Consider the following 19,862-nt stretch of genomic DNA (forward strand, 5'->3'; position numbering starts at 1 on the left):
AGAAAAGATGACTAGCAAACAGTGAAAGAATGATGAGATGGATCACAGAAGATGTCTTTAAAAGGAAAACATGCGGTTAATGCATTGAGGGTGAGAGTGGGGCACAGAAGGATGAGATTGCACGACTGAGTTCACATTTGGGTTGTAGCCCTGTCTACTTGTGTTTCGTATTGGTGTCGCTACCACCTCCTCAAGCTCAAGGCATCTTTGGAGTAATCCTCTCCACACTCTAACAAAATGACTCTTTCACCTCGGTCGTAAAAGATTGAATGGACCTTTTGTTCCCCAGTGCTGTTGACCCACTGTTCGCATGAACCTTTAGCATGTCCTCTCTAACCCTTTAAATACTGTGCCAATGATGAGGACGGTGCCAGAAGAAGAACAGTCTCTATTCGGAATATCGGCTGCTCTCGTCCTGAGGCACTTCCTCTCACACTTCGTTACCAGTTCGCTGGATTTTCTACCTTTCTTCTTCCAAAGTTAGAAACTACAGCGAAGTCATCTGCGCGGAGGAGGAGGAGGAGGAGGAGTGTCGTTGGGAGGAACCCAAGAGGTCTGCCTGCCTGATTAGGCGGCATGTTTCTCGGGAAGGGAAAGGTGGTGGAGAGGAGGAGAGGAAAGGGTGAAGTGGAAGACCGAGCAGAATCCGCTCGGGGGGAGGATAGCTGCGTCCATGGGCCGACTTCAGGGGAACTGTGCCGGCATATGCCTATTACACATCTGAGGGAAACCCAGGAAAAACCCCAGACGGCACAGCCGGCCCGCGGATTCGAACCGCGGACCTCCCAGTCTCCAAGCGCACGCGTTACCGCTGCGCCACCGGAGCTGGTCCACCCCTATTGCACTCGACTTTCAGTGCATTCTGCTGCTTGGGATAGTTCAACTCTACCAAACCGGTTGCGCTGTCGAACACTATGACGTCATTTGTGTACAAACAGGGAGAAGTGTATTAGCAGTACTCCATTTTCAACAAGGGGCAATCGAATGGTACACTTATGAAAGGGGCAGGGAGTACGAGACCGTCCCTTTAAATATATACGCTGCCCCGTTACAGTTGTTCAACTTTTAATTACGTTTCAAGTGGGTCGTCTTTCCGTTATCTATGAAGAGTGGATGATGGGGGTGGATGTGTTCGCAGGCCGGGGGGGGGAGGGTTGGCAGCGCGGCCGGCTGGGGACTGCAGAGGGACCTTGAGCCTTCCCCGAAACTCCCGGTTTTACGGTGCATCGGAAGTGTCGCCTGCGTTTTTCGGCTGTCCGCGCTATGAACTTTCCCCTGTTATGTGTCTGTGTCTCTGTGACACATGTCCCTGGGCTGTAGTTTTTGGTCTTGTCCGGTGTGCTTCGCTTTTTACTTATTTTACTTATAGTTTTTCCAACTCCCTCAGCTGGATAAGTGTCTTCGATTGTGTTTTTTCTTTCCTATTTTGCTTTCTCTCTCACTTTCTACTGGTATATATACGTCCTGTTGTACGGCTACTCTTTAACCTCATGAAGTGCAGGCTCTGCTAGAAAGCCTTGTTTTACATTCCCTCAGTCTACTCTAGTATCGCTAATTCCTTTACATATAAGATACGACACTCTTTACGTTGCAATTCGTTTAATTTATGCTATTTGAATATGTGAAAAAAAAAGAGCAACATCCTGTATTCTGGTGAAACATCAAACTCCATGCGAGAAAGATTTTATGGACATAAATCACCAATAACCTGCCCACCCCTGTATCGATACACCTTAATGCATCGAGACATGACTTTAAGACGCAACTACCAATTGTACTCATTGATTCCGGATATACAGATGGCATAAAGCGAAAAAAAAATATCCCGAACCCTACCTGATCTCTAAATTTTGTTCCCTGCAGCCACATGGGTTAGACATATACGCTGGCCCGTTCACTTGTTCATTTTTTAATTATGTTTGAAGTAAGTCGTCCTCCCGTTATCTATGAAGTGTGGATGATGGGGGTGGATGTGCCTGGAGACCGAGGAGGGTGTAACGCAACCGGATGGGGACCGCAGAGCGACATTTGTGCCTTGCCCGAAACTCTCGCCGCAGAGGGAGCATCGGAAGTATCACCTTGCGTTTTCGGCTGTGAATTTTCCCCTGTTACGTGCCTGTGAGACATGACCCTGTGTTGTAGTTGCTGGTCTTGTCCAGTGTCCTTGGCGTTTTACTTATTGTTGTTTCAGCTCTCTCGGGCGAGGAGTGTCTTCGATACGTATTTTGCGTTAATATCTTCCCACTGTTCCCACTCGCTTTACCCTCCTTCAGTGTATACCCAAACAAGGTTAAAATGGTTCTCCCGTGGAACTGCAGTAAAGTGCAGTTAATTGGCTTCCCATATTCTAATAAGGACTGGACATTCTTTGGACGTACATGGCTTCTGGGTTACTGGCATGTAACGGAATAAATGACCATCGTTCGAGTCCGTCTCATTACGTTGTTCAAATCGAATGAAAGCAAATAGAGACGCGGATCTCTGCACCACAGTCAATTAACCCTTCATTTATGAATTCCCTCGTTTTATGAACGGTGCCCCCATTCCGACAAATCCCCTTCCTCATTTCTCACCTCGATTAAAGACGGATTTTCCGGAAATGTTACCCGTTCATCAACCGAGGGCTGATTTTGCTGGGTCAACGGGCACTCCACGCTCCCATTCTACTTTAAAACCGGTCGTCATAGAAATCGTGCTATTTTTCGTCCATTATTCTGCGAACATGTGAACGACCCCCCTTGTGACTGTTTGTAACACCTCACGTGAACCCATCACTGCTGAAAGCCAGATAAAGATAAAGCTAAGCACGTGAGTACACAGTGCTATCAATAGTCTGTTGACGGAAAAATATAATGGACAAAAGGGTGATTCACTATGTGCATCTGCTGACTCTCTGTTAATCTGTGCGAAGATGGGATTCACGCCATTGTCAAGTATGATTTTCCAATAATTAATTACTGGTCGTTGCCTGCATGTGATCAGTCCTGTTCTGTGAAAGTGGGTCTGGTACAAACATTCTAGAGCTGCACCACCCGCGACAAAAGTAGTGGTCAGAATTTGAATCTTACGAAATATAACATTTATGCGGATGTGAGCATAAGCTACTGGATTGATTCCCGCTCTTTTTTGCGCTTTGTAGTGTGCGCGTACTCTGCATTAGTTTGCATACTTGACAAGCTCTGTCATTGCGTGAGTGGCAACCTATTGTAGTGGTAACCGATTTGCTGATATTTGAATGCATTAAGCCGTCGTAGAAATTCCGAGCATGCCTCTAAGTTACCCGTCGGGAGTGTTCCGGTATGACTTCCTTAGTTCTATCGGGTTGGAGAATAATGCCGTAATGGCAGTTCAGTGTATTAGTGAGCATAGGGATAATACTGCCAAAACTTTCAGTTAGGTTAATGAGTGGGTATTTTTTTACGGGTGGCGGCTCTTTAGATATTTGTGGACTGTTCGCTGTGCTCATCATTGGACAACTATTGAAAGACAGGTATTGTTGCGAATAAGTTAGCGTTCCGTAGAAGTTAGAACAAAAGCTACCGTCACAAATATTTACCTCTACACCAAAGAAATTGACGGTTTCAGCCCTATACGAATGGGTGAATTGTATGGTAGAATGCACGTTATTGAGATCGTGAATGAATATTATAATGTCTAAACCGAACGTGTTCAACCGACGGGACTTATTGCTACGGAATTGATGACAAATAAAACGCTCGTTCGGAAGTGCTTGCTGCAAGTACTCTCGTGCGACGCTGGCGCATGCATTTATTACCAACGTCTTTTTTGTTCACCCAAATCAAAACGACGGTAACGAACATTTGAACCGGTGCTAGAGCGCGCCATCAACATACTCCCACTCGTGCACAAGTTACGAATAATCGAAAGTTAAACATTCCCCGCACAAAAAAGAGTTCTTCACATAAGAAACAGACTTCGTCAACGAGTCCGCTACCGTTTCTGTAGTTGGCTCGAACGAGACGTGAAAAGTTCCTTCTACTATCTCGTGTCTTGCTAATAAATATACTTAAGGCTTATGTGCTTCGACCTCTGATGTTGACTGGGGTTTTCGGAGAGTCGTACCGCGGACTGGTTATCACAGCGTAGCCCTGTGGCTACACCGCGGAGGTGACGTAGACCCAGCTTTCCAAGAAACATTCTAAGCAATTTTCCGTCCTTCATGACTTCACAGAGAGCCACGTACTGTGCCTCGCATGATGATAGGGCTATGATGCCTTGCTTCGTTGATTTCCAGAAGATCGCAGCTCCCGACATCTCGAAAATGTATCCACAGCGTGATTTCCCGCTCTTCATGTCTGTGTTCCAACTTGCATCCGAGTAGCCAATAATCTGACTTCTGTTTGCCTTAGGTCAGACATGCGTTCTTCGTTCCTTTAAAGGGACGGTCTCGTACCCCCTGCCCCTTTCATAAAGTGTACCATTCGATTGCCCTTTGTTGAAAATGGAATACTGCTAATTTTCCCGACAAAACACGCCACGGTTATTAAATAACCGAATTAAATTGATAAAGATTGCAGAGCATACCGCGATCTGTGTTGGCAACAATAAGAAGGGCCACGTCGCCCTGCGGGTAAGTCCGTGATAGGATACAGAAATCGTCTGCTTTTGCGCGCGCTAGTGCATCGGCGTGAGCAGACGACTTTCAGAAGTTACTGGGCACCGCGGCAACTCTTGTACATTTTCTTTCAGTTCTCAGGTGAAAAACGCACATTCTATGTAATGGCAAGCATGGTGGTTCAGAACAACTATGTTAATCCTCAAATACAAGTTAAAAGTTGCAGAACAACCCCATCCACAATCACAAATCTGAAGTCGCTGGCCATCGGCGCGCGCGGTCGCATTACAGCTCCGACCAAAAATATAATACGCGCGCTTCCATTACACTCCCCGTTGTACACTGATCATGTTTCCAAATGAAGTGTCGCTGACGACGTACATGGTGAAGGAGTACGTGTTTATTTAAAAACCGTATTAAATACTCGCGGAAAGAAAACACGTGACTTAGCTTCCACGTATCCGATTGTGCGCCACATTATGGGAGACGGCACAGTCAATGCTCGGACTACATTCTCAGCTCGCGGAGGTATATGCCTGAGTGTCCCCGTTTCGAGAGCAAAGGGGATTACTCAACCCAAGGTGCGTCTGCAAGTTACAATTACCATGACAACGACGACGCACCCGCATGCCGACGTCATACGTGACGTATGCATGAGAGAGCGCAGCTTTCGTCGTCTGCTCTTACGGCACGTTTCGACAAATTCCTCGAAAACGACTTGGTTATTCCGAATGAAACTTTGACGGTTGTATGTGTACAGTACTCGTGAAACTAGTTTTGGCTAAGTTTCGGAATCGCCCCGGCTGCACGAGACCGTCCCTTTAATGCACCTCAACAACCTCTTTGCCACTTTCCAGTGGTGGATGGATAAAACTGGCTGAGGTGGTCTACTGCATACGCAATGTCTGGCCTTGTTTCTTGCACAAGGCTGCGGATCAAGCTTTGATAGGGAACGTTCGGTTTCTCCTGCAGTGCGTCACTGTTCTCCATGTCCTGGTGTTGAATTTCCAGCGGCGTCTTCACGCGCCTACCATCCATGTGGCATTGATGTAATACTTCATTGATGTATCGTTCCTGGCTGATACTAATGCTCCTTTCTTTCTTGTTCCTCTGGAATTCAATTCCGACGATCCGATTCGGCTCTCCTAAGTTTTTCAAATCCGCGTCTGCTTTCAGAAATTTCAAATTTAATGTAGAGGCAAACGCACTTCTGCCTCAGGCGATGGCCGGTTTTAGGAAATCCCGATGCACGATGGACTGCGTTCTTGACCTGGTATCGAGCATTGAACACGAGTGTGGATTGGCCGGCTAACTGCCGCTGTCTTTTTAGACATCAAGAATGCTTATGACTCTGTAAGCCACGCCCATGTGTTGCATGCATTGTGTGCATTGAATGTTGTCGGGAGACCTGGTACATCATCGGCCAACAAGCTTGTTTCTTGATACGGATCTGTACCCTGGCCAATAACTTGCCAAGCACTGGCCAGCCTGTATTGCTCCATGCGTGTGCAAAGGTACAGACCACGATGGTACAGACCTAAGCAACCCTGCGGCGTCCTTCGTATTCATACTCAATTGTCTCACGGCCTGGCAACGATGTATGATTCTTCGTTTGTTGCCAGTTTCCCCACACCGCACAGTGAGTATGGCGTTTTAAAGCACAAATTGTCCACAATGGAGAATATGCACGGCGTTGCAATGAAAGTGCAAAAAATATACAAAATAGACAGGGCGAATCATAAAAGCTCGCAACGTGCCTGAGACCGCCAGGACAGAACAGTTCACAAAGAAAAGCAATTGCATTTCTTACCGAGGAAGAACAGGTACTGTACATAGGAAGGGAGTTTCCTCAGGACAGAAGCCGCCGATATTTCGAACAGAGAGTGTTCTTCTTCTGAGCGCCGTCCTCATCATAGGGCAGGGTATTTAAAGGGTTAGGTGTCACGGGTTGAAAGGTGCATGCGAATTGTGGGTCAACAGCCCGGAGTGAAGAAAGGGTCCGTACGGGTTTCTACGGCCGGAGTGAATGGCGGCTTTGTTAGAGTGTGAAGGGGATTATGTGAACGGAGTGGTCGTGGCTCCAGGCCGTAGATACAGAATTGTGACCGAACGTTAAAGTGGTCAGCGACTGCTTTGGGGAGTTCCTCCCCAAAGGGGGCTTGGGGAACTCCCCACAGCAGTCGCCAAAGACTTTAACGTTCCTGGTCACAATTTTGACAACATTTAACAATATATTCTAGAAACCGGGATTACATCCACACGTGACAGACGTGCTAGGGAATGTTATCTCATGTACAAGTTCAAGGCTTTTCACCCGTAGGGTATCAAGAAATCACAAGGCATCCTAGAAACACTTCACAAATAAAATATGCTTTTTCCTTGTATCTCCGTTATCATCTGTTATGTTCTGCATGGCCACTGGTTTTTGCTTCCTTTATTGCATGCCACAACTTTGTATTACAAATATTGAAAAAAAAAACTTTGCTGGCTCTGGAATTTTCCCCCACGTAACCACTAACCTCCTTATCTTTCGCTATGTTTGCCACTTCTTGCATGTTGTCCCGTTTCGTCAACGTGTTCGTGAGCCTCCCATTTTTCTGTAACCGGCCTGGAGCCAAGATCACTCCGTTCACATAATGCCTTCCACACTCTAACAAAGCCGCCATAATCTCCGGCCATAGAAACCCGTACGGACCCTTTCTTCTCTCCGGGCTGTTGACCCACAATTCGTATCCACCTTTAAACACGTCACACTTAACCCTTTAAATACCCTACCAATGATGAATAACGGGAATCAATCCACTGGCTTATGTTGAGATCTGCATAAATGTTATATTTCGTAAGATTCAAATTTTGACCAGTACTTTTGTCACAGGCGGTACAACTCTAGAATGTTTGTACTGGACCCACTTTCACAGAACAGGACTGGTCACATGCAGGCAACGACCAGTAATTATTTCTTGGGAAATCGTACTTGACAATGGCGTGAATTCCATCTTCGCACTCATTATCAGAGAGTCACCAGATGCACATAGTGAATCACCCCTTTTGTTCATTATATTTTTCCGTCAACAGGCAATTGAGAACACTGTGTAGTCAAGTGCTTAAAGTTATCGGGCTTTCAGCAATGGTGGGTTCACGTGAGGTGTTACAAACAGTCACAAGGGGGACCGTTCATGTGTCAGCAGAATAATGGACGAAAAATAGCACTATGACGACCGGTTTTAAAGTAGAATGGGAGCTTGGAGTGCCCGTTGACCCAGCAAAGTCAGCCCTCGGTTCATGAATAGGTAACATTTCCGGAAAATCCGTCATTAATCCAGGTTTGAAATGAGGAAGGGGATTTGTCGCAATGAGGGCACCGTACAAAAAAACGAGGGAATTCATAAATGGAGGGTTAATTGACTGTGCTCGAGAGGTCCGCTTCTCAATTTGCTCTTATTCCACTTCAACAATGTAATGAGACGAACTCCAACGATGGTCATTTATTCCATTACGTGCCAGTAAGCCAGAAGCCATGTACATCCAAAGAATGTCCAGTCTGTATTAGGATATGGGAAGCCAATTAACTGCTCTTTACTGCAGTTCCACAGGAGAAGCATTTTAACTTTGTTTGGGTATACACTGAAGGAAGGTAAAGTGAGTGGGAACACTTTATCACAATTAAAATGATCAAAACTTTGGAGCAGGGCCTGCACTTGATTGGGTTAAAGAGTAGCCATAGTGCTGGGCGTATACATACCAGCAGAAAGGGAGGAAAGGAGGGTAATATTGAAGAAAGATATTAACGCAAAATACGTATCGAAGACACTCCTCTAGCCGAGAGAGCTGAAAGTAAAACGCCAAGGAGACTGGAGAAGACCAGCAACTACAACACAGGGTCATAACGCAAGGTGATCCTTCCGATGCTCCCTCTGCTCCGGGAGTTTCGGGCAAGGCACAAATGTCGCTGTGCGGTCCCCAGCCGGTCGCGTTGCCCCCTCCTCGGTCTCATCACATCTCTCAGGCACATATCTCAGGCACATCCACCCTCAGCATCCACACTTCACGGATAACGGAAGGATGACCCACTCCAAGCATAACTAAAAGTTGAACAACTGTAGGCCAGCGTATATGTTTAACCCATGTGGCTGGAAGGAGCAAAATTTAGAGATCAGGTACACTGTTAAAACAGAACTTCACCACATAGCACGCTCCTAGCCAATCATCACCCCTAATTATATCATTCTGTGCATTGATTTGTTGAAAATGGGAGGAGGCGCCTATCTGGGACATATTATCTTGCGATTACAGATCTTGCGATCTCGCGATTGCAGATTATTCGCGATTTTTTCTTTTTATGTGATTTGTATAACCGGATTCAAGGAGTACAATTGATATATGAGTTTTAAAGTCATGTCCCGATGCATTAAAGTGTACTGAGACAGGGATGGGGCGATTATTAATAATGTCAGATTTGTGGCCATAAAATCTTTTCGTATGGAGTTTGATGTTTCACCAATATATTGGACGTTGCATATTTTTGCACATAACCAAATAGCATAAATTAAATGAATTGCAGTGTAAAGGGTGTCGGATCTTGAATGTAACGGAATTAGCGTTACTACATGGGAGTAGTAATGACTGGACTCTCATAGTGCACAACGCTCAACTGTCCTGAACACGATTTAATTAGCAATTAGAGCTAATTGGGACACCCCACATTATTCAGCACCATTCCGGGAGCCACCACACTAATTGGGGAGCATCTAACTCGTGTCCAGACCAGCTGAGCGTTGTGCACTATGAGAGTCCGTAAAAAACAAAAAAAAGGTAGAAAATAAAATAGATATATAGAAATAGAGTGGAGAGAAACAATTTATTGAAAATCGACGATGCCGCGGCGAAGAAACCACTCCGTAACACCCGAGTGACCAGCGCCCGCCATGTTGGTAGTTGGCACCCAGCAGTTGCAGAGATCGACGACAGGTGGCCACTTAGTTGCAAGGCATCACACCCGATGGCGCCACACTCGTAGCTCTATGCGAGAAAGACAGAACAAGACACTGGCGGCAGGTAAATATGCCAACACTGCTGAACAAGTCTAGGCATGCGAGAGAAAAGGTTTATCCACTACTGCTAAACAGTACGGTGAAAACAGTACACATCAGGGAAAAGGCAATCGACTAGGCCTAGCCACAGCGTCACAACACTACGTGGCTAACACAAGGCGGCAACCACTAGCCACACGACGATAAACGTGCGTCAACAGGCTTGGTACGGGACACTGCTAAACAAGTCTAAAATGCGCGTACAGCGAGAAAAGGCTTAACACAAGCACGGTAAAACAATGCGCAAACATCGGTAAATCACCCACCTCTTTCCCCTGCGACTGCTCATCAGTCAGCCAGAAACTGTGCGGGTGCAGGGACTGCGGAGACACCGAGTACACGTCTGCTCTTCGCGACAGCCAGCGAGAAACTGACTAGGACGCCGCTCCGCGGCCGCTACACATGCGCGCGCTCCTAGCGCCCTCTGCGGCGACCACCTGCGAGAGGCTAAGAGAGAAGAGCATTCCTGTGCCCCCTGCTGGCTGTTCTCATTGGTCGTGACGTCATCCTATTGTCTCAGGGCTACACCGTTTTTTTCCAATAATGCTCCTTTGGACAAGGTCAATCTGCAATGAAGCCGCCGTATGACGTCATCATGCACCTGCGTGGCTCAAAGACGCGTACGCTCTAGACAGGGGACCTATTATTTATTGAATCACTATCCCAAGATTATTTCCTTTATTCTTCTATAACGATTTCATAGGAAACTATTGCATAACAGCACCATGTATGAAAGCTGATCGTAGGAATTCCAAAGTCTTACTAAATGAGACTTGCAAAAGAACAAAATATCCTAACACGTAACTCCATCAATGGCTAATAAGAGGACTAGGCACTCAACAAATCAACACAGAGTACGGGTAAGAAGGAGCGCAGAACGATGCGTCTACTCCATCCGACAGCCAGGCACGGAATTAGATCGTAATGCTTTTTCACCTCTGTGAAGTCATGCATCTGTCCCTCTTGCGGTTGATTTCTGAACTAATTTATTCGCGATGTTATTAAGAATAGCGCTATTCCCATTCAGGGCAGCACTATCATCAAGACAACAATGTTCCTTGTCAAAAAAGAAAAATACAAAGCGTCAACAAAGGAAAGCATGCATATCGGGGCATGTCAAGACAAATTGCTCGACTGCTGGGCAACAGAGGGAAACAAACACTTGAACAGAGTGAAAAGACACTCACTATCATCAGACACGTACACTACATTCCCTCATTGTAAATCCGCTTGTCACAAAATCCACCTGCATCGACGAACACCATTCACGAGTGACGAACCACACATCCGCACCTCATCAGAGGCATATAGAACCCCACCGAAACTAAGCTCTTCCACTGACGGCCAACGCAATTGCTAGGAGCAGAATTGGCGTGCCCACACCCGCCAGTGTCCAAGAGAGAAGTGAATCCTTGCACCCCCTGCAGGCTGTTCTCATTGGTCGTGACGTCACCCTATTATCTCACGGCTACACTGTTTTTTCCACTAATGCTCCTCTAGACAAGGTCAACCTGAAACAATAGTGTTGCCGTATGACGTCATCATGCAGGTGCGTGGCTCAGGGACGCTTACGCTCAAGACAGGAGACCTGTTATTTATTGAATCACTATCCCAAGATTATTTCCTTTATTCTACTATAATGATTGCATGGGGAACTATTGTAGAAAAACACCATACATGAGAGGAGATTGTAACATTTCATTCCCAAAGTCTTACTGTACAGTAAAAAACAAAATAATGGTTCAGGAAGACATGTCCATCCCGTCCGAGAGCCAGGCTGCTAACTGAATAATGACACTTTGTTCCTCCTGAATAAAGTCACACACCTGTCCCCCTCGCGGTTACTCTCTGAACTAAATGAATTGCAGAGTTATTAAGAATAGCAATATATCCATTCAGGGCAGCACTATCGTCATCGCCAAGAATGTTTCTTTTCAAAAAGAAAAACTACATGTAGAAGGAAAGCATGTCAGAACAGGCCCACGCATGTCAGCACATGTTTGTCAGACAACAAGGGGGAAAAAAACAAAAAGAAACAAAGAAGAAAACCAGCATCAAACTATTTCTAAGCACACGCACTCCTCTTATTCAAAAACAGTGCTCATCATAAATTCGTCCAGGACAATACACACCTTTTTTCTATTGCTACACTTTTTTCCAGTAACGGTCAATGCATTGCTACAAACTGTGTGACGTCATCACATCCTGTCTGTTGAAGAAGACAGCGGCAAAGGAAAAGACTCCTATTATTTATTGAATCGCAAGATTATTTCCTTTGTCCTACTCTTAATGACATTCATTCTCTCATTAAAATTCAACAAAACACACCGTGCATATTAACGATTTTCACCCCAAAGGCTCATCATGGTCATTAGAATTACAGTAAACTACCACTGCTCTTTAAAATAATAAGTGAGTCCACTCAACATCACCTCCAGGCTTATGTAATACATGACCCTTTCTATGCTCATACATTCGTTGTCTGAGGCTACACCTGCGAGCGAAAAGGCGCGAAAGCCGGGAAGCAAAGTTCCATTCGCGCACGCCAAAGCACAGGACAGAACGCCTTTAGGGAACATGATGGCATTCCCACCATAATAATGATTTTCTACCTTGCATTGCAGTTTAGAAAAGTACTAAAAAACTATAATTTTAGGAGCCCATTAAAATTCTACTTTCTATGGAAACTCTCAGTGATGACCAGTAGTTAACTACATGTTGTTAAACTACTAGTTAAACTACCTGATTGTAGTTAAAAAGTAGTTATCAACTACTTGCAGAAATGTAGTGACAACTACTAGTTAAACTACTATTTTAAGTAGTTAACTACAGTAGTTAGGTTACTGAAGGCGCCAACTACTTCCGATTTTGCCGCAAGCTTTACGGCACGATTGTGCTTGCGATTTTTACCTTGAGCTACTTGTTTGATGAGAACGGAGGTGCAGAGCAATTGTGTCGTGCATGTGTACTAAATCTTCACTTGTAATGCTAGTCTAGTAAAGCCTCATTTGCTGTGAAATAATTCTGCAACTTAGTTTATCGCGTAGGCACAGAAAGAATCTTGCCGCAAGCCTTGTATTTGGCGATCGTAGCGATGGCTTGAGCCAAACTTTTTCATTGCTTGTGATTCAAATTTAGGTGTCCAAGAACACTACAAGGAATTGGTGTTGATGGACAACGTTAAGTAGTTATAGATGTAGTTAAACTACATTGCAGTAGTTAAAGAAGTAGTTTTAACTACTCCCCTGAAAAGTAGTTGAACTACTAGTTAAACTACTCAATCTCAAAGTAGTTAGTAGTTATAGTTAAACTACTGTAGAAGTAGTTAGTGGCCATCACTTGAAACTCTAATTGCCCTATTACTTGGATCGCTATTAATGAAGCGCTCCAATTTTTTCTCTCTTCCCATTTCAGCCTTGTCATGCAGTGAAGCAGACTCACATCCAAAATAATTAATTTACACTGAGGGTGCCGTGCTTCTGGAATTCCTATCCTGCGCTCAGATGCAAGCATTTCTTCAGCTACGTTCAGTCATGGTCCAGACATGTTGCACCGTACAGGTTATGGGCCCTGTTGTGATCAATCACGTGGTCCTTCCGGCCGTGAAGAACAGTTAACCACAGCGCATGCGTATTATTCACATTGTGACGAGATGGTTGAGGTGAGGTAGAAAGTTGCAGAGGACAGAAGGACTGCGAAGAGGAAGGCTCCCGGCTCCAGTTTCTTTTTCTTTTTGTATATAAGGTTGTTAACGGCAGAAAAGTTCAGGCGGCGCTGGCGCTGCTACAGCTACAGGTGGTTGCGGATAAAGTCCTTGTACACTAAAAGTATAGACAACTCCTCCTTCCCTCCCCCCACACGCTTCTCTCCCTTCGCCTCGACAGTGGCGCCGCCTGGATTAGCCGTGTTATAGCCGTCTTCGGGCAAGCAGAACATTACTGTTTGCTTTGTTCGCGCGTTCTGCATACGTTGCATACGTTCTGCATAAGCCACACTTTGAGTTAATTCGGACTATCACGAAATTCTGTGCGGCTTGCCACGTTTTTGAAGTATTGAAAGGCAGCTCGATCCACACAGCACCCTTGCAGAAAATGGAGGAAAGGAAAGGAAACTTATTCGCAAAAATACCTGTCTTTCAATAGATGGGTAGAAATGCAGCGAACCGGTAAAGATGTAGGAAGGCAACTCCTTCCTGAGGCAACTCCTTTCCTGTCTTTCAATAGTTGTCCAATGATGAGCCCGGCGAACAGTCCACGAATATCTAAAAAGCCACCACCCGTGAAAAAATCCCCTCTCATTAACCTAACTGGAAGTTATGGCAGTATTATCCCTAAGCTGACTAATACACTCAGCCGCCCATTACAGCATTCATCTCCAACTCGATAGAACCAAGGAGTCTTACTGGAACACTCCCACCGTGTAACTTAGACGCCTGCTCTAAATCTCTACGGCGGCTTAATGCATTCAAAGATCAGCACATCGATTACCAGTACAATAGGCTGCCACACACGCAATGGCAGAACTTGTCAAGTATGCAAATTAATTCAGAGTACGCGCACACTAATAAGCGCAAAGAATATCTGGCTACACCGGAGAAGTGGTGTAGTCCCAGCTCTCCGAGAAACATTGTAAGCCATTTTCCCTACTTCATGGCTTCACAAAGAGCCACGTAGTGTACCTCGCATAACGATAGTGCTATGATGTCTTGATTTTGATGTTGATTTCCAGGAGACGGCAGCTCCCGACGTCACGAAAACCTATCCACTGCGTGATTTCACGCTCTTCATGTCTGCCTTCCAACTTCCATCCGAGTAGCCAATAATCTGACTTCTGTTTGCCTTGTGGGTCAGACATGCGTCCTTCGTTCCTTTAAGATACCTCAACAGCATCTTAGCCATTTTACAACGGTGGATGGAGAAACATGAATTAATGTGGCTGAGGTGGATTACTGCATACGCAATCTCTGGTCTTGTTCCTTGCACTAAGTTCCAAGTAAGCAATGGCCGACGCCGACGGTTGGGCAAATATTGGCTGCTGGTTGGCCAGCGAGCCGTCGGCCAACCAACACTGGCACGATGTAGGCCAAAGCGCGGTACAACGGTCTTTGGCAGGCAGTCGCCCAACCAATGTCTATGCAATGTCGGCAAGTGCGCTGTACAGCAATGCTTGGGAAGCGGTCGGTCAATTAACGCTTATACGACGTTGGCAACCGCACGACATAACAATGCGTAGTGTGAAGTCGGCCAATGTGTTCTCGACAATCCACCATGTCGAAACATGCTGGACGCAACGCTAGCAGACGACGGGTGCAGGCTATATGGCCGATGGCCAACGGTTGCCAAAGTGTCAGATCACAGCGCGCCAACGAGTCCTTCGGCCAGCCAACGTTGGCGCAATGTAGCATAGTGATAGGCATGTCTTTACTCTGTAAGACGCTTGGCGCAACACAGGCTACCCAGTGCTTGACAAGTCATTGGTCAGGGTACAGATCCGTATCAGGAAACAAGCTTGTTGGCCGATGAGTACCAGGTAGGCCTGCCCAGCCGCGAACCTGCCCAGGTATAGGCCGGCCAGCCCAACTGTTGCCAAGCGTGGCCCAACCTTTGCTTGTTGAGTTGGATCTCCGTACCAGTTGAGTGAAATATCTCTCAAAGACTACTAATTGTTTGTAGCATTCCAAATGAAAGTGCTAGAAATAGCTCCGTGTTATAAAACAACGAATAAAATAATATTCAATAGATTTTAGTATTGTTCCCAAATGGAAATTGCCGACTGCCAACCATCGGCTAGTGGGCAAGCGACTTAACCGGCCACTGCACCTTGGACCCACTTCGGTCTGATGTCGCTCACAGTGGTGGTTGACGAACGATGTTGGACCGAGAATGTTGTGCGAAGTGCTACTGGCGTGCTTTTGAGAGTTTGGCATAATGAAGGCGACCAATGTCGGTCCTGCACGGCAAACAAACTAGAAAACAATGCAGTTGAAGAAAAGACGCTTTGACGGTTGGCAAAATGTCGGACGACAGTTGGCCAACGACTCTTTCGGCCAGCCAACGTTGGCGCAATCTTTCATAGTGATAGGCAGAAAGAGGTTTGGCAAGCCGTCGTCCTGGGGGCAAATCTGCACCAAGAAACGACCTCGTTGGCCAAGCACTTGCCAAGCACGACTTGGTTGGCCAGCCAATCTCATGCCAAGCTTGGTTAAATCTCGGTATGTTGCCTTGGGGAGAGGTAAACGCGGAATGGTGTAGCACTGCATAAGTTCGACTTTCGATTGGCCACGTGATATTGTCTCAAGCTAAAAGCAGTAAGAAACAGAGACGTTATCTTCATGGTGAGCTTATACGACAAGCAATTCCTCATTTTAGTGTTGTTTGTGTACTCGCAGAATTAAACTTCACCTCACCCCTCATTTTGACTCATACGCGAACAGGACTCTCGAATTTGTGGAAGCTCGCGAGACAACCTGTATAGTGTCTTTTCTTCCTCGGGAAAAAAATGCAATTTCTTTTCTTTGTGAGCTGTTTGATTGTAGTGGTCTCGAGCATAGTGCGAGCTTTTATGATTCTCCCCTACGCCGCGAGACAATTGAGTAAGAGCGACGCCATAGGATTGCTTTGGCCTAATTTGGAACAGTGCAGGCTGGCCAGTGCTTGGTAAGTCGTTGGCCAGGGTACAGATCTGTATCAAGAAACAAGCTTGCTGACCGATAATGCACCAGCCAAGGCTGGGTAGGCCAGCCTAGCTATATTGTCAAGCTTGACCCAAATATTGTTTGTTGCTTGGGCATAGTTGGCCCATCGTTGCTGTTAATCGGTGGGTCGCCATCTAGCCGACAAAGAGCCGGCGCTATTGCCCAGACTTGGTTCTACACTGGCCCTGTGTTGGCCCCATGTCTTATAGGTCGGTCTGCTACAGTGGCCCAAGGCTGCCAGTATTAGGTCGGGCCGAGTAAGGCCAATGTCAGTCCCCAAGCTTGGCCCAACCTTTTTTTGAAGAACAGTCTCTGTTCGAAATATCGGCGGCTTCTGTCCTGAGGCAACTCCCTTCCTACATCTCTACCGGTTCGCTGGATTTCTACCCATCTACGTCCACTACAGAACTAGCTGTTCTCCATGTCCTGGTGTTGGATTTTCAGTGGCGTCTTCACGGGGTTACCATCCATGTGGCGTTGATGCAATACTTCATTGATGTGCAGAGGCGGTGGTGTCACTCTACATGAGTCCTGACCGGCGATGATGGAATGGCCCAGAGGGCAGATGGACGTGGCCTCACACTAGGACGGTGCCGGTAGAACTGGCTGCTAGGCGCGGTAGCGCGCGGCAGCAGAGGCGCGTCGTCGTCTTCCACGGGCCGCCACATCACTCCCCCCCCCTCAGACGCGGAGCGGTGCATGCGGTTGAGGTTCGCGTCGATACTACGAAGAGGAGAATGATGACGGCTCGTAGATTGTGGATGGCTGGACGGGCTTGTGCTTGTGGCTGTTGATGCAGCAGCAGCGGGATGGCGGGAACAAGAGTGCTGCGATCCGGGCGGGTTCCAGTGATGAGATGTGAATGCCGATTGGTTCAGTGGTTGGGTGCTTGAGTGGTTGCTGATCGTCTGCTGAGTGCGTTGAGCCCTTGTTTACTGCGCTGAGTGCATGCTGAGAGATTGCTGCCGAGCGTTGATTATTGCCGAGTGATTGAGTTGTTGAGTGCTGATTGTTGCTGGGTGAGTGCGTTGATGAGTGGGCGACAGTACCGCGACCGGTACGACAGCGTGAATGCCGCTTGCCGCCAGAGAAGTGCCGGGGAGGACCATCATGAAGCAGGTGGAGGCCGAAAAGTCAGCTTACTGTGGTCTCCCTGCGGGCCCCCGGTGGAACAGTGGTCCCGGTGCGCCTTGCCTGCTAGAGAGCGGTTCGCTGCTGGTTTGCCGAAAAATTTAGGATGTTGAATGACCGAATTACGCCGAACATGGTGTTCGTTGTTCGGGTCACCAAATGTAGAGGAGGTGGTGTCCCTCTACATGAGTCCTGACCGGCGGTGGGGGAATGTCCCCACGGGCAGGACGTGTTCTCACACTAGGACAGTGCCGGTAGAACTGCCGTGCCAGCGCCGTAGCGCGTGGCAGCAGAGGCAAGTCGTCATCGTCGTCCACGGGCCGCCACAGATGTATCGCTCCTGGCTGATGCTAATGCTCCTTTCTTTCTTGTGCACTGAAGCTGGTGAACTTCCGATCGAGGTTCTCCGTGAACATGAAACGGCCCCACACTTCCTTCGTCTGCGTGCTCACATTCCCCGTCACCCGTTCCTCAGGAAAATTAGATAGCGCCTTGAAAGCGACTTCTAACTACTAGCGCAGAGGACACGCAGACTCTCACTGGCTTCATAGCTAAGGACATAATGCCGCCGGAAGCCTCCTGGTCTCTACCGGTACCGCCGGCTGCTTTTGTACGCCTCCCAAACCTTCTGGAAAGAAGAGATCAGGTCCCTCCTGAAGTCCTCCGAGCCCATTTTCATGCTCTGGTAGACTAGAAGTTTTCTACGTTTACGGGAGCATATACCGATGGCGCATCCCGAAACAACAAGTACGCCTCAGCATTCGTCCTACCATCCGAGGGCGTAGTGCATGGAAGACGCCTTTCACATCCAACCTCCTCCACAGCTGCGTAACTATATGCCTTCCTTTTCTTTCTACAACATCGTATCACGAATTTTACACCGCGGGAATGGGCACTCTTTACAGACTCCAAATCTGCACTTCAAGCAATTGAAAATTCCTGCATACGAGGCCCATCCGCACCCCTAGTCACAGATGTGTTAATGGCTTACCACATTATTTATGCGGCAGGCCACCGGCTAGCTCTGCAGTGGGTTCCAGCCCATTGTGGTGTCATGGGGAACGAGAAGCCGACAGCGCCGCAGAAGGAGCACTCTCATATCGGAAACGGAACAGTATTGTTCTGCTGAGAGGAGATCGCCATTCCATTCTGCGACGCCTCGTGACACCCCTGGCTTCCCGCCAGTGGACAACCGACATTCACCCCCCCCCCCTCCCCTCTATGTTGAGCAGAGTTGATCCAACTCTTGCTTTCCGCATGCCACAAAACACCTCTCGTCAAGATGCTGCATTAATCCACCGAATGCGCCTCGATGTGGCCTATACAGCTCAGTGGTGTTACCGTTTGAGACAAGTTGACTCTCCCACCTGCTGCCACTGTGGTGCTCTTGAGGATCTGGAGCATATTCTTCTTCATTGCCCTCACTTGTAACCTTCCCGAACCGCACTCTCGAGTCTCTTCGTCAGCTGGACTCTCGCCCCCTTCTCCCTATCGAAATTGCTTGGTCCCTGGCCCAATCCAGCCCAGAAACGCTCTGCGCTCAAAGCTCTTTTGACATCTCTGGACACCAGCAATGGGGTAGAGTATCACCTCTGGCGATGAACCTCCCCACTCTCCAAAGCCAAAATAAAGTTGTTGTTGTTGTTGTTTCTTTCTTATTCCTCTGGACTTCAATTACGACGATCCGATTCGGCTCTCCGAAGTTTTTTTTCAGATCCACCTTTGCTTTCAGGAATTTCAAAGTCCTCCGCATGGACTTCCCGCTACTTGCTAAGAGCAGCAGGTCATCGACGTAAATTCCGAGGATGATTTTTTCGCCGTGCTTTTGTTCAAAGTAGACGCACCTGTCCGTCTCGAGACGTCTGTAGCTAGCAGATATCGGTATGGTGTCTAAGGTTCTAGTCAGACCTGCTTTTTTAAGCCCGTATATAGACTTGCGGACTCTACATACCTCCCGTTGACTTTATTCCGGGTCAGTGCCAGGCGGTAACTTCATGTGCACCATTTCTTGAAGTTCTCCGTGGAGATACGCCGTTTTTACATCCAGCTGTCTCATTACCATATCTTCTTCGTTGGTGATTGCAAGCAGTGTTTACCAGCTCCCGTGGCATTGTGGTCAGGATGATCGCTTTCCACGCTTTCTTGGAACCGCTGCAAATCAGTTTGTTTTGAAACGTCGGGGAGCGAGGACGAGTCTGCTCGGTCTCCGAAGAAATTCGTTCGACGCTTTCAAGATTGGAGTCATTTAAGGTGCGTATTATATCTCTGAAGTAATTATTCGTCTGCACGACGCATTTTGGTTCATCTTCGCTCTGACTCCCAGTGTTCCTGATCACCGGCAGGCTGGACAGAACGACTGAGGGACGGATAC

Source organism: Ornithodoros turicata, chromosome 7 (genome assembly GCF_037126465.1).
Source record: "Ornithodoros turicata isolate Travis chromosome 7, ASM3712646v1, whole genome shotgun sequence".
Lineage (NCBI taxonomy): Eukaryota > Metazoa > Arthropoda > Arachnida > Ixodida > Argasidae > Ornithodoros > Ornithodoros turicata.